This window comes from Dama dama, chromosome 32, assembly GCF_033118175.1.
Source record: "Dama dama isolate Ldn47 chromosome 32, ASM3311817v1, whole genome shotgun sequence".
Taxonomy (NCBI): domain Eukaryota; kingdom Metazoa; phylum Chordata; class Mammalia; order Artiodactyla; family Cervidae; genus Dama; species Dama dama.
The window spans coordinates 47,996,237-48,022,443 of NC_083712.1; the positions used below are offsets into that span (position 1 = coordinate 47,996,237).

Genomic DNA, 26,207 nt, shown 5'->3' on the forward strand with positions numbered 1-26,207 from the left:
TTTTATACTTGTGCCTTATACTTGTACCTTCAATGTAAAAGACCACAAGCTAAACATTTAAGCATACTTAAGTTTAGGTATGGGGCTTCCCTGGTGGCTCAGTGGTAAAGAATCCGCCTGCCAATGCAGGAAGTGCAGGTTCAATCCCTGTGTTGGGAAGATTCCCTGGAGGAGGAAATGGCAACCCACTCCAGTATTCTTGCCTGGGATCTCCAATGGGTAGGGGAGCCTGGTGGGCTATAGTCCATGGAGTTGCAAAAAAGTTGGAAACGACTTAGTAAGAAAACAACAACAGAAGTTTAGGTATAATCCTACATTTTATTAGCATCTAAATCAGCTGACTGTTGCAAACAGAAATGAAAGGCAGCATTATAAAACTATATCCCCCACAACTACACTTAACTTGCATAAGCTACCTTCTACATCATGACCTTTGGGACTTCCCCTGGTGGTCCACCAGATAAAAATCCACCTGCCAATGCAGGGGCCCTGGGTTCAGTCCCTGGTCCAGGAAGATCCCACATGCCACGGAACACCTCCACTACCGAAGTGAGTGCGCCTAGAGCCCGTGCTCCTCAACAAGAGGAGTCACTGTGAGGAGAAGCCTGCACTCCGCAGTGGAGGGCAGCCCGGCGCGCCGCAGAGGAAGCCCGTGACGCAGAGGAAGCAAGAGATCCAGCACGGCCAAAAGTGAGTAAATAAAATGTAAACGAACAAGCAAGATGTGGTGGTTAATTTAAAAAATCAATCAATCAATCAATCATGACTTTCCCCCTTTCCTTTCTTCCCTTTCTTCTTTCCTAAAAATGTCTCAATAATTTTAGTAGTATAATCATTGATCAAACTATTTATTTGGAAACACATCTGGCCACATTTCCTCCTTACAGAAAGTAAACAACATTCTGCTGTATATCACTTAATCCTAATTCACAAAAAGAAGCAATGACATGATGTAAAAGTACGGGGGGAAGAAAAAACCCAAAGAGTAAAGACTAAAAAATTATGTGTATACAGTTCCATAAAACAGATCTAATGACTGACAGTAAGGGAAGTGAAAAGGGAAAAAACATTTGTTGACTTCCTGCCTAGATGTTTTTTTAAAAAATTTATTGTTCACAAGAGAGACTTTGAAATGCCAAATTTGGCTAGATCGGTAAGGGAGGAAAAGTGTTGATGTAACACTATTTACATTTCTCTAGACTGAAAGGGGAATCAAGGCATTACGGAGTATTTGTCTTAGCTGATTAGATTACATATAATATTCTGTTGCTTTATAAACATTTATTTTAATCTCTGTGAGATTTTGTGAACTAGCCCATGGTCATAAACTGAATTTTAACATTATGTAAATCATGCCTCTGGATGCAGAACGCAGAGAATTCTGTAGTATACCAATATATTTATTTATATTAAACTTTATTATTTATTCATACATGTTTATTTTTAGATTTTTTACTTGTCCCTGATGCAAAAAATACATGTTTATATTTTTCCATTGCAAATACTATGGAAAGTAAATTAATATTTAGCATCAGCCTGAGTTGATGAGGTGAATTTGATAGAAAAGGAAGGGGAAACTTCCTTTAATAAACTTTAAGGCCAAGAATACATTTTATGTTATTTCCCCTACTTCATAATTGTGGAAAACTAAAGCAACTCTAGCCTTACAGTTAAAAGAACTGGTGCTTCTGGACAAATTATAAAGAGAAGCATTTCCTTTGGAGAACTTTTCTCCCATCATCACTTTCTACTGTATATGTGTGAATGAATACCTACGTAATGAATATTTCCTTATTTTCAAAAATATTTTAAGGTAATGAAGGTATTAAAATTCCTTCAATGAAACATATTGCATGACATGGGAGTAACTTATGACCAGTATCAAATGAAAATAAAAGCAAGATGCATGACTAAAGAGGCAATATACTCCGTTTTTCCAAAGTCTTCTGAAGTGAACAGGTACGTTACTTTGTAGGTGTACTTCTGCCAAGTACAGCCTGCACACAGGAAAGTGGCCGACTATAAGCATACCGTGTGAAGAACTCTCCTAGAGGGAACACACCTGCGTAACCTGCCCCCAGGTCACGAATGGCCCCAGATCACCAATAGAACATTGCCAACATCTTGGGCTCCTGCCTCCTCCAAACGGGCACCATCTGGACTTCCAACACCACCACCACGGAATCTGGCCCACCTGGGACAGTATGTGGCTGGAATCACACAGCATGTGTGCTCCTGGGTCCAAATTCTGTTGCTCAATACTGTTTGTGAGGTTCCATGTTTGCGTAGCTGTAGTTTATTCATTCTTAATCCACTGCTGTACTAAGCCACTGTGCAAGTCTATCATAAGTTATCCATTCTATCTCTGTGGCGTTTGAGGTTGTTTCAGTTGGGCTTATGACATCGTTTATACTTTTATACTTAACAGTGGCTCTAAAAACCAGAAATACCAACCAAAACTGGCTTTCAAAACCGGCAAATAATTTACTGTGCTAAATACTCCTCAAGTTTTCTTTCTTATGCTTTGTTTCCGGTTCTATCAGGAATCTGCAGATTTGGGGGTGTCTAACCATGTCATAGGTTACACTCAATCTGTTTTTCTTTAAACAGAAGTGCTTTGGTTTATCCGGTTCAGAGATTTTTATTCCCTCTTAATGGTCCTTGACATTTCACAACAGAGGCACCAGCTCACTCTTCCTTTTCAACTTCAGAGACATTTAAAAAGCTTGTCACAAAACATTCCAGAAAAATTTTCCTGAGGTCACGAATTGGGCAATTCCTGCTCTCTGTAATGAAGAAACCGGATCTTCTGGACACAGGGATGGAACGCCAGTCTCCCGCATTGGAGGCAGACTGTTCACCTTCTGAGCCACCAGGGATGGCCCATGAAAAGCCTCAGAGCCACAAAACTCTTTGTGCTTAGTCTTTAAGGTAAACCTGGGCAGACTCCGAGAAGCAAGCTAGTGTCTCAGAATATTTTTTTGTCTTAACATGAGTGAGTATAATTACCTCCATTCCTACCATCACTTCCCACTGTGTCTCCGAGTGGCTTTCCTGCAGGATTCCACTTCAAGAAATAAGTGAATGGATGAAAAATGGAGAGTGAAAGTATGGATGTTAATGAGATAGCATGGGGTGAGTCAAGTGATAAAGTGCAAAGAAATGTAGAGTAAGGTCGGCCTATGCATCCTTTATTGGAGACAATCTTCACAGAGGATCTTAAGCAAATTATTTAAATGTTATTTACATAAAATATTAAAATATTTAGGCATGTTAAAAAGTATTTCTCAAAGACATCTCTTTAAAGATAAAAACTCATTCTCTTTGATCTTTATTCCCAAATCGTGTAGTCTTATCACACTGTTCTACAACTGTTTGTTAACATGCCTGGGTCTTCCTCCAGACTGCACTCCTATGAATGTGGATAGTACAATATTAAATTTCATATAGTGGAGAATCTAGCACCTCAGTGATTAATAAGTGTTTAATGAATGAGACAATGAATTAATTAAATGAGGAAATAATTTTTTGAAACAGAAAAGTTTGTGGGGAGAGAAAAAAACATTGCATATGTGAGGTTTTCTTCCTCTGATTTCAACTGCAGACCGTCCCCCACTCTGCAGTCCTGGAGGGTGCATACAGCATTCTCACGAGATCCTGGAAGCAGAAAAGTTTTAACAGGTGTTTCGCTGCACTTGTCTGCACAGGTCTAGTTCTGTCTCTGACAGGAGCTACCAACTGCCACTAATTTGCATTTGCAGATCCCCTCCCAAACTGTGCACTATATTTCAACTGACCTTTGCAAGCTGAGTAGAACTGTGGCTGCAGCAGACAGAAAACTGAACGACTCTCTTAGCTACACTCTGGGAAGGGTCAGGTCAGTGAATTCTTGATTAACTGTGAGCTGTTCATTTTCTGGACACCCTGCCCTGTATTAAACTCCTACTGGTTATTAAATCATAAGACAGGTTTATGAAGACAATATGTTGAGTTTAGCAGCTCTCAGCACAGTAGCTCCAAAACAGTGTTTTTGTCTTCACCATTTTGTTATGTGTCATTTACTTTATGTGGCTTAAGAGATAATAAGGTAAAATGTACTTCAGAATTTTGATCACAATAACTATGACAAAAGCATTAATTTTTATTTATTTTTTTTTAAACAAACAAAATATTTATTTTTCATGTTTCCACACACTTTGATTTTATTACATTCTGGAAATATTCTTTGATGTAAAAAGAAACAAAATTATGCTGGTGTAGCAGTGAATACAGTTTTGGGTACATAATTTCAGAGCTACATATAGGCTTGGGTAGTTATAACCAAAGTCAGTTCTAAGACCTAAAGAAAAATGTATTTATTCATCTGTTATCAAATAAACTGATAAATTTGGTCTTTATAAAGTGCTAACTATAATAATCTTGGAGCATAGTTTTTCTACTTGTGGATGGAAGTAACTTTCAATAGAAATTAGTAACTACCATGTAAAAGACAGCCCTTTATAAACCCAAGCAAGACCAAATGAGAGACAGAGTAATAAGATGTCTGCTGCTGCTGCTAAGTCGCTTCAGTCGTGTCCGACTCTGTGCGACCCCATAGACGGCAGCCCACCAGGCTCCTCTGTCCCTGGGATTCTCCAGGCAATAATACTGGAGTGGGTTGCCATTTCCTTCTCCTAATTTTTATTTTTAATGTTTAAGACATGTATTTAATATTTTCGGAGGACAGTTGCTTAACAGTGTGCTACTTCCAGGTGTACCAGAGTGGTTCAGTTACACATAAACAGGTCTCCTTTCTCAACTTATCTTCCCATTCAAGTTATTACAGAATATTGAGCGGGGTCCTCTGAGGTAGACAGTAAGCCCTGATGGTTATCTGTTTTATATATAGTAGTGTGTACATGTCAATCCCAAACTCCCAACCTATCCCTCCCCCCAACCCTTCCTCCCTGATGACCATTACACATTTGTTCTCTAAGTCTGTAAGTCTATCTTTGTTTCGTAAATAAGTTCATTTGTGTCATTTTTAAAAAATTCTACATATAAGTGACATCATATGATATTTGTCTTTGTCTCCTCTAGGCCCATCCATCTTGCTGTAAATGGCATTATTTCATTCTTTTCTATGGCTGAGTAGTATTCCATATATAGGTACGACACATCTTCTTTATCCATTCACTGGTTGATGGGCATTTAGATTGCTTCTATATCCTGGCAATTGTAAATAATGCTGCTATGAACACTGGGGTACACATATCTTTTACACACTGGGGTACACATATCTTTTACAAAGAGTGTCTTTGTGCTTTGGGGGCTATATATCCAGGAGTGGAACTGCTAGGTCATAGAGCAGTTCTATTTTTAGTTTTTTGAGAAATCTCCATACTGTTTTCCACAGCATATGCACCAACTTACATTCCCATCAACAGTGTACAAGGGTTCCCTTTTCTCCACATTCTCATCAGTATTTGCTATGTGTGGGCTTCTCTTTTCCATTGACAGCCATTCTGACAAGTGCAAGGTGGGAGCTCACCCGGCTCTGATTTGCATTTCCTTGATTTGCATTTCCTTGATGATTATCAGTGGCAAGCATCTTTTAATGTCCTGTTGGCTGCATTTCCCCTGGGAAAAATGTCTTTTCAGTTCTGCCCATTTTTCAGTCAGGTGTTTTTTTTTTTAATGTTGAGTTGTATGACCTGTTCATATATTTTGGATAATAATCCCTTATTGGCTGTATTAGTTGCAAATATTTTCTCCCATTCAATAGTTTTGTTTTTTATTTTTCATTTTGTTGATGGTTTCCTTTGCTGTGCAAAAGCTTTTCAGTTTAATTAGTTCTCATCTGCTTATTTCTGCTTTTATTTCCTTTCCTTTAGGAGACAGATCCAAAAAATATGTAGGTGTAATTTATAGTTTCCCCTGGGAGTTTTGTAGTATCTAGTCTTACATTTAAGTCCCTAATGCATTTGGAATTCACCTCTGTATATGGTGTTAGAGAATGTTCTAATTTCATTCTTCTACATGTACCTGTCCCATTTTCCCATCACCACTTAGTGGAAAACTGTATTTTCCCCATTGTATATTCCTGCCTCCTTTATCACAGATTAATTGACCATAAGTGCATGGGTTTATTTCTGTCCTCTCCATCCTGTCTCATTGATAAATGTGTCTATTTGTGTGCTAGTACCATACCGTTTCATTACTATAGCTTTGTAGGATAGTGTGAAGTCAGGGCAGTGATTCCTTTGGCTCCATTCTTTCTCAAGATTGTTTTGGCTATTCAGGGTCTTTTGTGTTTTCACAGAAATTTAAAATTTTTTGTTCTAATTCTATAAAAAAATGCCATTGGTATTTTTATAGGGATTGCGCTGTATCTGTAGACTGCCTTGGGTAGTATGGTCATTTTAACAATATCAATTCTTCCAATCCAAGAACATGACGTATCTCTCCAGATGTTTGAGTCAGCTTTGATTTCTTTCACCAATGTCATAGTTTTCAGCGTATAAGTCTTTTGCCTCCTAGGTACCTGGGTTTATTCCTAGGTATCATGTTCTTTTTTGAGGCAGTGGTAAATGGGATTGTTTTGTTAATTTCTCTTTCTGATACTTTACAGGCCAGTTATCATTGATTAGCATAAGTACAAATATCCTCAACAAAATACTCAGGAACCAAATCCAGCAACACACTAAAAAAATCGTATGTCAAGCTTCCCTGGTGGCCCAGCAGTAAAGATTCCACTTGGAATGCAGGAAATGTGGGTTTGATCCCTGGATTGGGAAGATTCCCCAGAGAGGGAAAGGGCAACACACTCCAGTATTCTTGCCTGGGAAAACCCATGGACAGAGGAACCTGGCTACAGTCCACTGGGTCACAAAAGAGTCAGACTTAGAGACTAAACAAGAACAATAACATCATCAAAATCAAGTAGGATTTACCCCAGGGATGCAAAGATTTTTCAGTGGTCTGCAAATCAATCAATGTGATACACCATATTAACAAACTAGAGAATTAAAAACCCTATGCTCATCTCAAAAGATGCCTAAAAAGTTTTGATAAAGTTCAACACCCATTTATAATAACAACTCTCCAGAAAGCTAACACAGAGGGAACATATCTCAGCATAATAAAGGCCATATCTGACAAAACTATAACTAATATACTCAACAGTGAAAAGCTAAATGTATTTCCTCTAAGATCAGGAACAAGACAAGGATGCCCACTCTTATTCAACATGGTTGTAGTTTTCCTAGCCACAGCAATCAGAGAAGAAAAACAAATAAAAGAAATCCATATTGGAAGGGAAACAATAAAACTCACTGTTTGCTGAGGACATGATACTAGAGATACAAAATCCTAAAGATGTCACCAGAGAACTACTAGTGACCATCAATGAAGTGAGCAAAGCTACAGGATGCAGAGTTAATACACAGAAATGTCACATTTGTAAGCCAATACTTGAAAAAATATAACTAGTTCGTTAAAGTTCAAAAATTAACTTGAATTCCATTTTAATAGCACTGACTACTCACAAAACTAACAGTCATACAAGAATACGGTTAGAAGAATAACACTAGCCACTGAAATTTTAAACTAAAGTTACATGGAGTTTCCTGGTGGGCCAGTGGTTAAGACTCAGTGTTTTCACTGCCATGGCCCCAGGTTCAATCCTTGGTCAGGGAATTAAGATCCTGGCATAGTGTGGAAAATAAAATGAAATAAGATAAAATTAAAATAAATAAAAATGAAAGCTACAGGTATCAAATACTAGAGTCTGCTAAACTGATAAATGGGCTTCCTTGGTGGCTCAGTAGTAAAGAATCTGCTTGCCAATGCAGGAGATACAGGTTTGATCCCTGGGTGGGGAAGATCTCCTGGAGAAGGAAATGGCAACCCACTAGTATTCTTGCCTGGAGAATTCCTTGGACAGAGGAGCCTGGCAGGCTACAGTCCATGGGGTTGCAAAGAGTCAGACTTGACTTAGTGACTGAATATCAACAAAAACAAAATAAACTTTCTTTATAGTCAAGTTATACATTTAAATTACCTTTATAAAACTTTCTTTGCAATCCTTTTTTGAGCAACTGCTGCTGCACATTTGATTAACCAAGATCCTCCTGTTCTCATTTTGATTACTAAAATATTTCCTTTCATTCTTTTCAATTAGTTAACCTGAGCATAGCCCCAGGCACTGTTTGGGTAGGAGTGCGATAAACTGCGATGTTAGGATGCTGAGGAGGAAAAAAAACATCTCGCCCAGAGCAGCTAGCAGCAACTAGGGGTTTTCAGCTATTGCTGTCTGCGTTGATCAAGGTGCTGTGACAGAAGGCTGTTCCATGTGATTCATGTATCGTTCTGTGGGAATGCATTCTACTCCCCGCTAATTTTTATGCCTGGCTAACTCTGGGTTTCCCTTTCCATTAAAGGTAGTTTCTAACTATGTGTTTATTTTATTTTATTTTATTTTTTTATTAGTTGGAGGCTAATTACTTCACAACATTTCAGTGGGTTTTGTCATACATTGATATGAATCAGCCATAGATTTACACGTATTCCCCATCCCGATCCCCCCTCCCACCTCCCTCTCCACCCGATTCCTCTGGGTCTTCCCAGTGCACCAGGCCCGAGCACTTGTCTCATGCATCCCACCTGGGCTGGTGATCTGTTTCACCATAGATAGTATACATGCTGTTCTATGTGTTTATTTTAAAGCTAATAATAGTGAAATAAAACTGGCAGCCTGTTGAGTTTCAAGAAAAGTTGTCTTTCATTAGGCAAAAAATTCTTTATTTGGCGAAAATAAAACACTCAGCTATGTGAAAGTTTGTCGCACATTTGCCAAATGCCTTCAGTTGAGTTGCTAATATCCTAGAATAATAAAAGATTAATACCTTTTCCTTATAATTAATCTACTGAGTCCAGATTTTGCTTTCAGATACAATCATTACACGAAGGTTGAAAGTGACATTTTCTCAACTCTTCAAGGCATAACTTTCAGTGGAATGTATTTAGCTGCTATTAACGATCTGCAAGCAGCCCACTGGCAGAGACAAGATACTATTTTCACTGAGAGTGAAGTTTTAGCTACAAAAGTGTATACACTCATAAAGGCATTCACTGTTTCACTAAAGCCTATACTGTATTTCATATTAATAAAATGTTCTCTTGCATAATACCCCTAAACTGTGTATAGTGTTTTATGGTTTTATTTTTTAGCATCAATAAAATTTTATTCTCAACACTAGACAAGTACAAAATTTATCCCTGTTTTCTGCAAGTTTATTTCACTTTTTGCTTATCACTGGGTCATGGATGTGCATGTGTGCTAAGTTGTTTCATGTCGTATCCAACTCTCTGTGACCCTATGGACGGTAGCCCACCAGGCTCCTCTGTCCATGGAATTCTCCAGGCAAGAATACTGGAGTGGGATGACATGTCTTCCTCCAGGGGATCTTCCCGACCCAGGGGTCCAACCCAGAGTCTCTTACATCTCCAACACTGGCAGGTGGGTTCTTTACTACTAGTGCCACCTAGCTTATGGACAGTTTTGGAGAAAACACAATTATTTACTTATTATATTCTAGAAAACTTGGTTCACTCCTGAAAACTTCTGGCTCAACCTGCTTTCTGAAGGAGAAAACGAAGTTACACATGAGCCCACAGTAGGTACCATAGGTACTAAGGGACTGCAATCAGCGGCCCCACTCCCGTGAAGTGATGCCATCCTCTGACAGCCAGTTAGTACTGAGGATAATACAGCTGCATCCTAAATGTTACCCAGTACCCTTTCTTTTTTCGGTCACACCACTCCCCTCTCTTTACTCCACCCCTGACTCCTGCCATCAGGACTACCTTTAATTCACCCAAGAGGCTGAAACTTACTGCTCAGGATTGCCGTCTACAACAGGGAAGCTTAACTTTGAGTTTGAACATAGATATTTTTAAGTCCAAAGCTTGTAAGCCAGACTTTCATGTGGTAAAAAGGTTTTTAAAGAACTTCCAAATTTCTTATTTACATAAGAAAAACGCATTTGGAGGATTAACTATATTATAATCATAGAGTAAAACTACAAATATCTTGCAGAGAAAATACCATTCTTTTCTAGAATGTCTAGTACTCTTGGTGGATATACAGGGATTCTGAGTGGATGAGCCTAGGGTTGCGGTGGTCCTGAGGAGGGACCAAGTTCCCTCCATCCTCCCTGGCTTCCACACTAAGAGGCAGGATTCTCAGGAACGCTAGAGGCTAATCCCAAAACTTGTAGGCTGATGCCTGCGTCTCTAAGGGAAGAGCCTGCAAAAACTGCAAGCCTTTCAGAAAGCCCTGCTGGGGACAGTGTGTTGTGTTCACCGTGACACAGTGGTAACGGACAGAGGACTGAAGTCCCAGGAAGGTTTCCCCAGCTGGTGGACAGATGGCAGGTTTTACAGGGTTCCACACATTCCCAGGGAGCGCAGAGAAAGCAGCCGGGAGTTTCCAGGTTCCGGTAAGAAGTCTCAAGTGCTGAGGGGACCACAGGACTAAAGCTGACTTGGTGTCCAGAGCCAGGGGAAGGCAGCAGTGCAGACTGCCTGTGCGTGGCCAGAACCGCACCCCTCCGTCCCTCCTGCACGGCTGCCCACAGCCTGGGCGGAGGTAGTGAGGACCGGCCCGAAGTCCAGAGCCCAGCCCGTCAGCGCTCTCACCGGAAGCACAGCAGGAGGAGCCAGGACCCCGTCAGCGCTCTCACCGGAAGCACAGCAGGAGGAGCCAGGACCCCGTCAGCGCTCTCACCGGAAGCACAGCAGAAAGAGCCGTGATCCCGTCAGCGCTCTCACCGGAAGCACAGCAGAAAGAGCCGTGATCCCGTCAGCGCTCTCACCGGAAGCACTGCAGGAGGAGCCAGGACCCGGTCAGTGCTCTCACCGGAAGCACAGCAGGAGGAGCCGTGATCCCGTCAGCGCTCTCACCGGAAGCACAGCAGAAAGAGCCGTGATCCCGTCAGCGCTCTCACCGGAAGCACTGCAGGAGGAGCCAGGACCCGGTCAGTGCTCTCACCGGAAGCACAGCAGGAGGAGCCGTGATCCCGTCAGCGCTCTCACCGGAAGCACTGCAGGAGGAGCCAGGACCCCGTCAGCGCTCTCACCGGAAGCACAGCAGGAGGAGCCAGGACCCGGTCAGTGCTCTCACCGGAAGCACAGCAGAAAGAGCCGTGATCCCGTCAGCGCTCTCACCGGAAGCACAGCAGAAAGAGCCGTGATCCCGTCAGCGCTCTCACCGGAAGCACTGCAGGAGGAGCCAGGACCCGGTCAGTGCTCTCACCGGAAGCACAGCAGGAGGAGCCGTGATCCCGTCAGCGCTCTCACCGGAAGCACTGCAGGAGGAGCCAGGACCCCGTCAGCGCTCTCACCGGAAGCACAGCAGGAGGAGCCAGGACCCGGTCAGTGCTCTCACCGGAAGCACAGCAGAAAGAGCCGTGATCCCGTCAGCGCTCTCACCGGAAGCACTGCAGGAGGAGCCAGGACCCGGTCAGTGCTCTCACCGGAAGCACAGCAGGAGGAGCCGTGATCCCGTCAGCGCTCTCACCGGAAGCACTGCAGGAGGAACCAGGACCCGGTCAGTGCTCTCACCGGAAGCACAGCAGGAGGAGCCGTGATCCCGTCAGCGCTCTCACCGGAAGCACTGCAGGAGGAGCCAGGACCCCGTCAGCGCTCTCACCGGACGCTCAGCAGGAGGAGCCACGCTTAGCAGGAGGAGCCGTTATTCCCGTCCTTAAACGCCCTCTTGATTAGGAGGGAGGGGGACCCCTGAGAGGAGCAGAAATTTTGATGGACTGATTAATCAGTCAAGACAAAGTATTTCAAGTGAGAAAACACTTGAGATACCTTTTCCAAAGGCAAGGTTGAGTATTTTATACCATGATTTGGAAGAGCAGCTAAGAACTAGAAAAAGATCACTTTAGGGAAAAAAGCTGCTTTTCTTGCACACCCTAGATTGGTACTGGCCAATGTGTAACGCTTACACTAGAAAAGGTCAAACTATAATAGTACTGTCATGACCCCCACAGAAACTAAAATCCCTGACCTATAAGACCTGCACCGAATCATTAATGTGACTCCTTTCTCTACAGCACCATCCTTGCGTGCGTGCGTGTGTGCTCAGTTGTTTCACTCGTGTCCGACTCTATGTGACCCCATGGACTGTGGCCCACCAGGCTCCTCTGCCCATGGGATTCTCCAGGCGAGAATACTGGAGTGGGTTTACCATGCCCCCTTCCCGGGAATCAAACCCACGTCTGCCTTCATCTCCTGCATTGCAGGTGGATTCTTCACCCACTGAGCCACCTGAGAAGCCCCGCACTATTCTTAAAGGATTAAAAAATACCATGCTATCACTCACTGACCGTGTAAAGCAGTATATATGCAATATGTACATACCCTCTACAACTGTATTTTTAAAATTTTAGCTCTCATGTGAATGATCTAAGATTTTCTGAATTTTATCGTTAGATACTCTGCCATCTCTTAAAGTTTTTTCAGACAATCTCTGGACTGTCCAGGGGAAAAGTGAGTCAGAACCTAGGAGGACGATCAGGAAACAGGACAGAACATATCCAGTGTAGTCAGGTGATCAAAGGGTTTGAGCCAGACAGGCACCTACAGAACAACAATCACTGATAATGAAGAAATACTGGTTGTGAAGTGGGCAAATAATTCTTGCTCATTCAAAAACTGAATCCCAAGGATTGCATGGATTCAGCCTGCAGTTCACTGCTGTCAGGTAAGCAAAAGAGGTGAGGTTAGGACTAAGGCTTCATCCTCGCCAGACTGACAGTGCAGACAAATTCTTCACTTTCATACGTTCTCTGAACACTCTTTTTCAGAATTCCCTTTTGTTGATGACTGCATCTCTTCCTAAACCCCAAGTGTACTCCTTGACTTCACCTCCTCATCTCTGTTTGGAATACTCCCCCTGAAGATTTCCTCTGCTCAGCATCACGACACCTTACTCTGAAAGGTGTGCCGGACATGATTCTCCCCTTTCAGTAAACCTCACACAAACTCCAAGCAGCTCTGGGAACTAGCCCTCAGAAGAAAAACAAACATTAAATCCCCGTCATCAATCAGGACAGGCTAAGTTATGCTGTGTAACGATTTCCAAACTTTAGTGTTTAAACAGCGATGGTTTACTCCTCACTCCTCACAGCGACGGTGTGCCGGAGTCATTCTCCTGGGCCCTGACTCCATGTCAGCAGCTCAGTCACCCAGGCTGCTCAGAGCCTCCTGCCAGCGGCAGAAATGGAGAGAGTGGACAGTCTCAAATTGGCCATTAAACACTTTCAACTGGCCCAGAACTGTCTTTTGGTCTTGCTCAACTGCAAGGAGTGGGGCAGTATAATGCTTCCATGGACCAGAAGGGACAGGGAACAAGAACAGAGAAATACTCAGCAGCACACCTTGCTTGGGCAATGGAGAGGGGGTGTGTGGATACTGATGTCTGAGAAGCAAGAAGTGGTAATGGTGTTTGTCACCCTAAGTGCTTTTTTCCTTACCTGCTGTCTGATCACTTACTTTATTCCTTCTTCTCAAGGGCCAGCTTTCATCTACCGAGTCTTGAAAATGCCAGTGCCTGGAGAAGTGTGTTTATGTGCATACACACACACGACTGTAAGCATATGCACTGAAAATATTTAAGTATCTGATTCCTTTTCAATTTCCAACAGTGGCCATTATAACAGGCAGCTTTAGGATTCTTTTTTAATCTGTTTTAATTGTATATGTGGAGTTTCATTCCACACAGGATTTCAGGACCCTGGGAGCATAGCCTTTCCATTAAAGCCATTAATTCTACATGAGAGCTCTCAACCACTACAGATGATTTTCAGAAAATAAATATACTTAATGGAGACATAACTAAAAAGAACTGGAGGAACCAAAGGATTATTATCCTTTGGGATAATAATCACTCCCTGGGAGTGATCTGACTCTGCTACTGCTGCTGCTAAGATGCTTCAGTCGTGTCCAACTCTGTGCGACCCCATAGACGGCAGCCCACCAGGCTCCTCTGTCCACAGGATTCTCTAGGCAAGAATACAGGAGTGGGTTGCCATTTCCTTCTCCAGATCTGACTCTAGACACTGCCTGATGCTCAGTGATTCCTAAACATGTGTCACCTGTTTTTAGATAGAAATTCCTCGTCTGAAACTGCTACATTTCAAAGACAAAGGAAATCTACTTTAAGAAGGAGAAAACTGATGGCAGAACCACTTGGAAGAATATCTATATACTCCACGGAGGCTTTTGTTGTTTTGTCAGAGTTCTCAATGAGCTACTAATTGCATTTTGTAGAAAGGTCTGTTAAAATGCCCATACGGTATACAACAGTGTAGTTATTCTCCTTGTTGAATCAAAATATCACGGCCAAATAAACAGTTTTTAAAAAATTTTTGTCTACAATGGTTCATAAAATGCATTAAGCTCTGCCAATAAAATTAGTGTAGAAACATCTGTTTCTTGCAATAAAATATTCTATATAACAAACATCTTTAAATGAAATGTTGAAATGAGTTTTGAATAGTTCAAAGATATCAATAAGCACCTTTGTAAAAACTGAATAGTTGACACCTGCATTTTAGGATTTCTTTTAAGAATTTGAGTGTGTCAGAACCAAATTGATAGACTTGTTCTATAACTATAAATTACAAAGTAATTTATTAAATTATATGGTTAAAGACAATCATGTCTTGCTTATAACTATTGCTTTTGTTCTGCTCGTATCTATCCCTTTTATTTCAAAGTACCTGTCAGAATATCACAAGGGAACTGAAAAGAGGTCTTTAAACACCTAAATATTTGTCTCTAAGGAAAGCAGGAAAACACACTCTGAGCTTTAAATGAATGTGTCACAAACCATCCTGGCCCGAGTGCTCGCCTGTGTCGGTAACCTGTTGATTTGTACAGGGCATCTCAGCTAATCCTGCCGGAACTCCGCGAACCGAGACTCAGACACAGTCAGTAACCTGGCAAGGGACACGCACCTCAGAAGCAGGCGTGCCCCTTGTGTATGCTTTCTCCTTACGCTCTGCTGTTCACGCGCTGGGGTGTCTGTGTGTGTGTGTGTGTGTGTGTGTGTGCCCCCGCCGGCGCCATGGACGGAATGACTGGGGTGAAGAAGCCAGACCTGCTCCCGCTCTGCTGCGTCTCAGACTGTGGACAGTGACGACGTCCCTGTCTCTGCTCCCGTTTCCTGCACCCCTACCGGATCGTGGTGCTGCTCCGGGGAGCGGCGGCGCGCTGGCCCTGCAGGCTCGCGTGCAGGCCTGCTCGGGTCGGGGCGCAGACACAGGCAGGCGTGGACCTGGCCGCGCCCGGAGGGACCGCCTCTGCCCCTCAGGCCGGCGTCAGGGAGGAACCGACTGCGGAGGCTTTCTGTCCAAGACCCGCCTCTACGGAAACAAAGTCATCCAGCCGTTCCTCCCGCTGGAATCACTTGAAGAGCAATTTCTGAACAACTTCTCTTAACGTCTATAACTGAGACATGCGGACTCTGCAAACTGCTCTGATGGCGGCATATTTGAAATGGACCCTGATCTACAAATAAACACTTGTAGCTGTTAAAAACCAAGCCTGAAGACACAGAACTTTTCGTTTTTGTCTTTCTCTGGACATTGCAAAATGACACATTTTTATCTTTGTGGAATTCTTAGTTGAGCAGTAAGATGTTTTTGTTTTTATAAAATTAAGCATTTTAATTACTTAAAAATATTATACTAGCATCCTGAGGGTACTTTGAAAATTCAGAATTCTAATGTGTTTAGAAGGCGAAATTTTATAAAACAGAGATAATGGAACTAGATATGAACTAACTCTCTTAAATTCTGAACATGGGAACAAATCCCCGAATCCTCAGAAGCACAGACAACAGTGTGAGGGGCCATGGAGCCAGCCCTGCCACCTGGGTCCACGGCCTTGAGTACGAAGGCTGCTGGTTTACCGGCTCCTGCAGGTGCTAGCTGACCATGCTCCTGAAGGCCACCGGCTGACCACACTCCTGTAACAGGTTCTCCTTGTCAATCGTCAGCTCCTCTTGCAAATTACAAGAGGCATCCCCCACTGGAAAGGTCCCACAGCAATGAATTCCTGGAAAGATCAACCTAGGGATCCAAATAGTACTGAAAAGCATCCTTATTATATAGCACAAAGTTTAATTCAGTGTTCAAACTATGGCTCTCAGCCATCCAAAAAAGGTTAACAAGCACGTTTAACTCACTTTGTACGGTAAGAAAAAGGAAAGAGTGCTGTAAACTAGAAAGATTTCTGTTAAAAAGATATTGTTAAAAAAGGACAATCTGAGTGTTTCCTCCTCCCTCCCACCTTCTTCCTTTCTGGACAAAGATGAATCGCATTTCTACCATGCCAGACCTGGCCTGGATGCTGTGGAGACAAAGAGGAGTCAACTGTGGTCTTTGTCCTCCCAGAGTCCGCTATGGAGTCGTTCAAAGACACACACAGGCAAAGAACTCAGGCACCACTGAGGATCTGACTGGTTGTGCTCTAGGTACTACTGAGGAGCACAGAAGCAAGAATAATGAAATCGTCCTGAGGAAGTGGGGAGACCTCTCACGGCCATCACAGCGGGCGTTCCAGTTAATACTTCAACTCCAGTGAGCTCAGATGAAGGAGGTGTGACTATATCTGGGAAGATCACTAGCTTGGGATTTACCATGGTCATTCCTACGGCATTCTAGCCTGTTCTTCACCGGAGAAAAAAATAAAAGCTATTTCAGGCTGAAGATGGACCGATTTATAAATTTTGTAGGAAGTAATACAAACTCTTCAGAAGAAATTCCTTTTTATAAGTTGAAGATATTGCTGGATATTCTTTATATAACTACGACCATAAAATCACCTATTTTACATAAAATCACTTTACATAAAATCACCCATTTGAGTGTGAAGCAAAGGTAATACAGAGAACCATCTGTATCACTTTATGTAATCTAAAATTTTTAATAGTTCTTATACAAACTTTTATTTCATATAGAGTAGGTACTTATTTTCTGATAATTCCATGAAAAGGCTCCTTAAAGTGAAATCACTGAAAACTAGGATAAAACAGAGTAAGTTGTGAAAAAGTATAAACTAAAAAAGAATAGAAAAATAAGTTGATTTTAACTCAGTTAAGAAAACCTCTACCAAACTGAAACAGTGCTCAGCAGAAGAGTGAAAACTGATTGTTTTATTGTCATGATTTTTTATATGTCTGATAACACATTATTAGGGTTTTTACTGCATATTTGGTTTTTACAGTTTGATAAACACACGATTTTTTACAGGAAATATTAAAATGCTTCACCGTTTTTTTAAGGGCTTCTCTCAACCCTCTGACAGTCAGGTCGCTCTGCAGAACTATTCTGTTGTCGTCCTTATTGGCTTTCCTGCTTCCTGGTGGCTTGGAACATGATCTCAGCAGTTCTTCATTGCTTTAATTCATTTCACGAAATCTTCTGAAAAACTTCCAGTTTCACTTTATAGTCAAATTAAACTTGCCGTGTATTTGTTGAAAAACTAAAGTCTTTGATAGGATGATTGTCTATACAGACAGGCATTGGTATTAAACAGAAATAATGTTTGTGTTAGGACTAATTTTGTTAAGTGGTCACTTCATTTTGTGATGGCTTGTTCACCTAAGCAGTTTTTTCTTTTTTTGAACTGTGGTGTTTCTTGAGAGTCCCATGGACTGCAAGGAGACCAAATCAGTCAATCTTAAAGGAAATCAGTCTTGAATATTCACTGGAAGGACTGATGCTGAAGCTGAAGCTGAAACTCCGATACTTTGGCCACCTGATGCGAAGAATTGACTCACTGGAAAAGACCCTGATGCTGGGAAGGATTGAAGGCAGGAGGAGAAGGGGACGACAGAGGATGAGATGGTTGGATGGCATCACCGACTCAATGAACATGAGTCTGAGTAAGCTCCAGGAGCTGGTGATGGACAGGGTTGTTGCAGTTCATGGGGTCGCAAAGAGTTGGACACGACTGAGCGACTGAACTGAACTGAATTTTGTAAGTGGTCACTTCATTCTTTGATTGCTTTTGTTTGCCTATGCAGTATTTTTTTTGGGGGGGGGGGTGTTAACTGTAGGAACCGGTATAGTGTATTTCTCAACACTTGATAGAACATTTCATTTAATCTGTTTTAATTATCTTTATTACTATATATAGAACACTATAAATATTATACCCCTAACACAGGACCCACCTAGATGATGAAAGAAGATGAGTGGTGGTGATGGCTGCTATTACTGAAGCTCCTGCTGTATGCACATGCTCCACTAGACGGTGCATGACACAGTCCTCCCCAAGGGCAGTGTCAGTCATCCTGACTTCTCAGAGGAGGAAATGGAGAAAATGCAGGGAGGCGGTGAGGGTCTTAAAGACAAGCAATTCTAGCTCTCAAGCATGTGCTCTGCACGACAGTGTCTTCCCTTGGTATAAAGAAGCATTCACTTCAGAGTTTAAATATGGTCTTGGTGCATATAAAATGAAATTCATAAAAACTTGATCAGGCCATGCTATAAAAATACATTTCTATATTTTTCTGTACGTTGGCTATTCAGAGTCTAGTAAAAATGTTTCCTGCTCAAGCACTCTCTCAATGTTTGTTACTGAGAGAGATTCCACAAATACATACTCATCTCAGCAGACTCATGAGTCGAAATAGAAGGAAAGCTATGGAGTTGACGAAATTAGATTCCTAATACAAACCTCATGGCTCAGATGGTAAAGCATCTGCCTGCAGCGCAGGAGACCCGGGTTTGATTCCTGGCTCGGCAAGATCCCCTGAAGAAGGCAATGGCAACCCACTCCAGTACTCGTGCCTGGGGAATCCCATGGACGGAGGAGCCTGGCGGGCTGCAGTCCACGGGGTCACAAAGAGTAGGACCCAACTGAGTGAGTTCACATTCACGTTTCAAAAAGAAAAGACTACCTGACCTCATGAAGTAAATCTAATACTACTAATAGCTTATTATTATTTTCAAAGTGTCTATTTAGTGGAACCTGTGATTGCCATTGAACTGCATTTGTTTTACAATGTATATTTTTCTATAACCCACTACTCTACAATACCAGGATTTGGCTTTGATATAGTTATGAGCTGAAGGAGGAGATACAGATATTTTATAGTCTTTTATAACAGCAGAATCTGGGATTTTATACAATGAATTTTCAGTTGTTTGAATATTTTATTTCTCATTCAAACAGCAGCTTTGATCATGGCCTTTGGTCAAAGATTCTGTTTTTATTGTTAAAAAAATAATCTCTTCAACATCAAACAGTGTATGAGGAAGGAGTCTAAAATTAGCCTGGTAGGCCACGTACACAGAACTGTATGGTCCCAGGAATAATGGCCTTCCTAGAAAAATGTCTCTTAAGATGAGTAAAACTTAAGAAGTTATTGCTTTATTGCCTTGGTTGGTTCTATTTTTTAAAAAACTGTTGTCCTCTAGCATGAATGACCAAATGAGGATGTACTTTGTACAGACAGCCACAACGTGTCGTTGCACTGGTCCCTTACATTCTCTCCTAACAGCAACAATGGGATTATAATCCTCAAAGCCGTCAGAATCTTGCAAGTTACTGGTTCGCATACACACCATCACATTTTTGGTATAATACATCCCCGAGAGGAGTTCTGTGGTTGTTTCCCCTCTGTGTGAATCCCCAGCCTGCTGAGGCATTACGCACACTGTGGGGATAGGTCCTTAGAAATACGACAGCTGCCGCACTGAAGTCAGCCAGCCACCGTGCCTGGTTTTCTGCTCTGAACAAAGTTCTGTCCTGGGTTAGAGGCAGGCATCAAGGTCCCTCGAGTTGCCTACCTGGGAAGTAAGGTACAGAAGGGAGACATTTCACTTCACTGCATCCAGGGATCTTTTTACAAAGCATGAGGACTGATCTTTCCCCATTCGAGCCCAGTTAGTGTAACTGCAGCTGTGGTCATATTTATCTAGGTCTAATCCCTAAACCAAGCATCTACACATCTACACCAAGAATTTCACATCAATTTTAGATTTGTTTTATATCACCTTAAAAAATTCTCTCAAAAAGGAAAAGTGAAATGTCCTCTCCCTTTTTTGCAACAGGTTTAGCGCCACAACAGGTGTCATAAAAAACCACTACTAAACCTAAGCCAAAACGGGAAAGAAAAAACTATTAACATCTTCACTGGACACACTTGAAAGTGAAAGTGAAGTTGCTCAGTCGTGTCTGACTCTGTGACCCCACGGACTGCAGCCCGCCAGGCTCCTCCGTCCATGGGATTCTCCAGGCAAGAATACTGGAGTGGGTTGCCATGTCCTCCTCCTGAGGATCTTCCCCACCCGGGAACTGAACACAGGTCTCCCGCATTGCAGGTGGCCTCTTTATCGTCTCAGCCACCAGAGAATCCCTGGACACACAGACTTGAGCAAATCTCCCACTACGGGCCATCAGATCTATAAATGTGATGGGATCGACAAGAGAGCCACTGAGAAGAGACAGGCTGCTGGGGATGGCAAAGGGCTCCTTCAAGTCCATCTCGGCTTCAGACACACCGAGAGCTGAATACAATCATCACTGGTATCTCCCTGTGACAATTCAAGGCCAGCAAGGACTATGTGCCCGTCACTGGTGCCTCCAGACACAGAGACTCTCAAACACAGGACGGCAGGCACATCGCAGGCTGACTGAGCTGTTCTTATTGCTGGTGCTGGTACTGCAGAATGCAAAGCAGGAGAACGGGCAGACTCCATGAGCATGCCCTTCACACTCACACACTGGGTATGAAACACTCATTGTTAGTGTCACCAAAATGGATTCCAGCAGCCACCCTGCAGCCAGAAGAAAAACAAGGAAATCAAAAGGAAGTTAGCACCCACATTAAGAAAATTGGCTTCAACTTGGATACAGCATGTGTGTCAACTTCTGGTTGGAATGGTGACAACAAGCTGGAGTCAAGGATGAGCTGTGGTTCCGGAGATGGAAACTCACCAGTGAAGACAGGAACGCTGGAGGGGCCACACTGCTTGGAGTTCTGGCCTGCATCCCACCACCAACACATCCCACTGACAAGCACTTGCGCCTGCCCCTCTGGAACGACCACAAAACTAGTGGCCAGGCTGGTACTGTCCCCATGGAGATCTGTGCTTTCAAATCCAGCATGGTGTTGCCATCAACCTTGTAAGTGAAATAAAGTCTGTTAAAATGCACTGTGAAGCTTGGAGTGAAGCTCTTCTCTGCGGACAATGTGGGCTTCAATGCCAAGAACTTGGCTGTCGAAGATGTTCATCACAGCAAAGGCAACATGGCTGTTAACAGCAGAGGGAGCCACCAAAGGAAGCAGCTGGCTTCACAGCTCAGGGAATTATCCTTGGCCACCCAGGGACGAGCAGCCATGGCCAGGCATCTGTGCTGGGCCGTCACACAGCTCACGCTGCTTCTAAGTTTGCTGAGCTCAGAGAGAAGCTTGACTGCCATTCGGGGAAGAAGCTGGAAATCTGGTGATGCTGCTCTGGTTGAGACGGTTCCCGGCAAGCCTGTGTGTGCTGACAGCTTCTCTAAACATCTTCCTCTGGGCCATTCTGCTGTTGGTGACATGTGACAAACAGCTGCTGCGGGTGTCATCACGGCAGTGGACAAGAAGGTAGCGGGAGCTGTCAAGGTCACCAAGTCTGCCCCCAAAGCTTGGAAGGCCAAGTGAATATCAACCCTAATGCTGGCCCCCAGTCTTAATCAGCGATAGAAGAATGGTCTCAGAGCTGTTTCTCCCGACTGGCCATTGAAGTTTCGTAGTGAAGGAGTAGTCAATGACTACAGTGCATCGATAAGGCTTCAGAAGGAACACAGAGTGTTTCGTGGGTCATTTGTTCACGTATGGGGCCGTTTTATTACTTTTTTAAATCAGTACTTTCTAATGAAAACAACCTGACCAAAAACCTGTCAGAATTTTGAGACCCATTAAAACAAAGTTTAATGAGGGAAAAAACCCTCTCAAATCTCTTAGATATTTTATATCTGCTGCTGTTTCAGACACTAATAGCCTGATGTAGGAAGTATAAAATGTAAGCTCTTTCCATTGTTAATTACTATTTTACAGCTGTGAAAATTTCTCAAAAGCTCTATCAACTCAGTCGCCAGAACACACTTCTGCTCTATTCCATGTTTTGTTCCCCCCCTTTTTTTAACCAAAAGAAGGATACTTTCTGAATTTTTTTTAAATGAAGTACAGTTGACTTACAATGTTGTGCTAACTTCTGCTGTGCAGCAAAGTGACTTAGTTATCTATCTATACACACACACACGCACATACATTAGTTTCCATCATGGCTTATCACAGGCTTCCCTGGGGACTCAGTGGTAAAGAAATCTGCCTGCAATGCAGGAGATGCCGGTTTGACTCCTGGGTCAGGAAGAGCTCCTGGAGAAAGAAACATCAATCCCAAGCAGCACTCTTGCCTGGAAAATCCTAGGGACAGAGGGGTCTTGCAGGTTACAGTCCATGGGGTCGCAAAGAGTCGGACTTGACTTGCTGACTCAACAACCACCACCAATGGCTTATCACAGGATATTGAATATAGTTCCCACTGCTATAAAGCATGACCTTGTTTATTTTCATGCATTCTATATACACTAGTTTGCATTTTATTCCAAAGTCTCAATCTTTCCTTCCTCCACCGCCAGCCCCGTTGGCAAGCACCAGTATGTTCTCTAAGCCCATGATTCTGTTTCTGCTTCATGAATAGGTTCATTTATGTCATATTTCAGGTTCCACATATAAATGATATCGTATTGTATTTGTTTTCTCTTTCTGACTTACTTCATTTAGGATGATAATCTCTAGCTTCATCCATGGTGCTGCAAATGGCAGGATTTCATTCTTTTTGAGGGCTGAGTAGTATTCGATTACACACACACCCACACCCACATCTTCTTTACCCATTCCTCTGTCAGTGGACATGGAGGCTGTCTCCACGTCTTGGCGATTGTAAATGGCGCTGCTGTGAACATAGGGGACCATGAATCCTTTTGAATTTGAGCTCTGTCTGGATGTACGCCCAGGGACAGCGGGATCACAGGGCCAGTCTATATTTAGTTTTCAAAAGCAAGGGTTTTCTTTGTTTGGCTTCGCTTCGTTTCCGTGAACCTAGGGATGCCGCATCTTTAACCTTTTCCTCTTACCCTGTCTACACCCCTTGTAGAGCTTTCTGCCTTCTCCCGGTCCTCAGTCACTGCTCCACCAGACCTCCCTGCCTGACTCCGTCCTAAGTGTGCCCCGCCCGTGCGCAGTCCAGGCCTTTCCCACGCACGCCCCAGTGAGTCAGCCTGGCGGCAGGGGCGTCTGCCCCGCCTCCCAGCAGCTCACGGCGACACAAACCTGCCGACGCGCTGACTACTGGCAGCAGCCGTCACTGAGATAACTAAACACCGACTGAACGTAAAAGGAAGCCACCGTCACACAGTGACGGGCATCCAGGAGAAGAGCGCCCTGGCATTGCATATACAGCCTTCCTATTAAAAGCATTCTGAGAGAAACAGGACAGAATCAAGTTCGTGACAGCTAAACGCCGTCTCAGTGAGTCTTCGCGGTCCCTCCCTGGGAACGTGTGAACGCAGACGGGAGCGGCGGGACCGCGGCGCTATGAGCAGCGTTGTTTAGGGACCTGGGCGCGGAGTGAGGGGGTCCACGCTCCAGCAGGGGTGGCCGGGGCACCACTGGACTCACCGGAAAACAGAAAACACGGTGTGGGGTTCTGAAAACAGGAAGAAAAAGAGATGGAGGCAAGCAGAGAAGACCTCCAGCAGAAGACACCAGGAGGAGGATGAACAGGCAAACGAGACTTCCTGAGTGTGACTTCCTCAGAAAAAGGGACAGGAAGAAGTGAGAACAGAAAAGAAGAACCAACGACGCCGAGTATGAGACTTGAGAAGTTTTAAGACGACGGACTAGTGATTAATAAATTAGAGGTGAGTGACTAGAACTTTTCCTGTGAAATAAAATCTACAACCAGCTATGAACGTATTTTTAAGGGATGGGTTTTAAGTTGTTAAATATGCATACCCTATGTACAGTGTTATGAATATTTTATACTTTTCATTCAATGTCATTGATTGGTTCTCAGATTTTCTCAAATATATATACTCTCAAAGAGCAAGTTTTCGACCAAGGTGACTAGGTCATTGTTATTTAATTATCTACTTATCCGTAAAATAAGAGCTGTTCTCCATTTAGCTGAATATGAGAGAATAAGGCCAAAAGTGGAAGAGAACTGTTCTGGAAACACACTGGGGAGAGGAGAAGGCTACATGCTACAAGCCTATAATTTTGAAACTGATCACGGTCGTTTATATAGAACTGGAGGTAAATTGAGAATAACTAGAGAACCAAACCTCTGAATAATTATTGACATGCTTTTGAGAGGCATGACGGAACTTTCTGGGGTGGAGATAAGGTTCAGAACTTTGATCGCTGTTTACATGGGTTTGTTCCTATCTGAAAAGTCACTGAGTTATATGATGGATAAACAAAACTTCACGTTTATATATTTTGTGGTACATAAATTATACCTTACTTTTTTATAGGCATGCAGAAAACTCACCTGAATTCTAACTTCAGACTAAGATATTATTTTACCTTTTGTTATTTCTACTGCATATATACCAAGTAGCATCTTTGATGTTACCTTTTAAATGTTCTTTAAAGGGACACCCTAGGAAGAAAAACTGGCCAATATATTTCATTTATAACTGTCACGAGCTGAAATTTTCCAACAGTAACCTGTGTCTCAGATTCCTGCTGCTGCTTCTACACTATTAGTTGGTGTCAGCAGGGGGTTAACGGCACTCAATTTAACCTTGCTATTTGCACTCTGTTTTGATGCTATTCCGTCTTTCCTCATTTAACTTTCTTACACGGTTTCCCCATTTTAAAAATGGAGCATGCACCATGGGGTCTGTACACTGAATGTCCGCAGTGCAGATAAGCACACAACAAAAGCACATTTAAAGATAATGTGATAACCTTTCTTTTTTTCCTGGGAGGACAGAGGCATTGCTGTGAAAATCACTGGAACGAGGGAAAAACAGAGCAAGTCTACTCATGCTACTATTTTTCTGAGAAGATGACAGACCTGTTTAAAACGTGTGTGGATTAGACAGGCCGTGTGTCCACGCAGAGGGGCTTCCCTCACTGCCCGCCTGCAGCTGGCTGCGCCCACTGGCTGCTCCCCAGAAGCACTCCCTCTCTCCCCCATGTCAAGTTCTCACACCTCTTCTGGCCGAGGCCATCCCCACTATGTTCTCCCCAGGCCCTTCCCCTCTTGCCTGACCTGCCCCCCTTCTGTGGCCCCTTATTCGTGTAAATGTTGAGCTGTCCCTGTTCAAAACATCATCTCCAGTAACAGGAAAACTGCGCAAACTGAAGAGGGATGCTAGACATGTCCCGTTCTCCCGCCTCCAGAATCCTGGAGAACTTAAAGAATCACCACTCTAATGGTCTTTTTTTTTTCTTTCTGTTTTTCACTTTATCTACTTGTTATTGAAGTGTAGTTATTGTACATGAGTTACAAGTGTACAATAATGATTCACAATTTTTAAAGGTTTTACTCCACTGATAATTATTATAAAATACTGGGTTTGTTTTTTTATCTTTTTTTCCCCTTATTGCAAAATTCAGACTTAAACTGAAGAAAGCGGGGGAAACCACTAGGCCATTCAGGTATGACCTAAATCAAATCCCTTACTATTATACAGTGGAAGTGACAAATAGATTCAAGGGATTATATCTGAAAGAGTGCCTGAAGAACTATGGATGGCGGTTCATAACACTGTACAGGAGGTGGTGATCAAAACCATCCCCAAGAAAAAGAAATGCAGAAAAGCAAAATGGCTGTCTGAGGAGGCCTTACAAATAGCTGTGAAAAGAACAGAAGTGAAAAGCAAAGGAGAAAAGGAAAGAAATACCCATCTGAATGCAGAGTGTCAAAGAACAGCCAGGAGAGATAGGAAAGCCCTCCTAAGAAACAGGGGAAAACAACAGAATGGGAAAGACTAGAGGTCACTTCAAGAAAATCAGAGTCACCAAGGAAACATTTCAAGCAAAGATGAGCACAATAAAGGACAGAAATGGTATGGACCTAACAGAAGCAGAAGATATTAAGAAGAGGTGGCAAGAATACAGAGAAGAACTGTACCAA

General features: G+C 42.9%; 1 protein-coding gene and 1 long non-coding RNA gene across 5 annotated transcripts in view; one reads left to right on the forward strand and one right to left on the reverse strand.

Moving 5' to 3' along the window:
* Positions 1–26,207, reverse strand: part of LOC133050455 (ubiquitin-conjugating enzyme E2 E2) — a 352,912-nt gene that overhangs the window by 209,897 nt on the left and 116,808 nt on the right. The gene's annotated exons all lie outside the window — the stretch shown is intronic.
* Positions 1,673–23,205, forward strand: LOC133050456 (uncharacterized). 3 transcript variants are annotated; one of them, XR_009691617.1, is made up of 3 exons: positions 1,673–3,877; positions 12,858–18,039; positions 20,121–23,205. It is a non-coding gene; the product is annotated as an uncharacterized LOC133050456 (long non-coding RNA). The 3 variants fall into 3 exon arrangements; XR_009691618.1 differs by lacking the exon at positions 20,121–23,205 and adding an exon at positions 18,229–20,103; XR_009691619.1 differs by lacking the exon at positions 20,121–23,205 and having other exon boundaries at positions 1,685–3,877; positions 12,858–13,641; positions 14,158–20,103.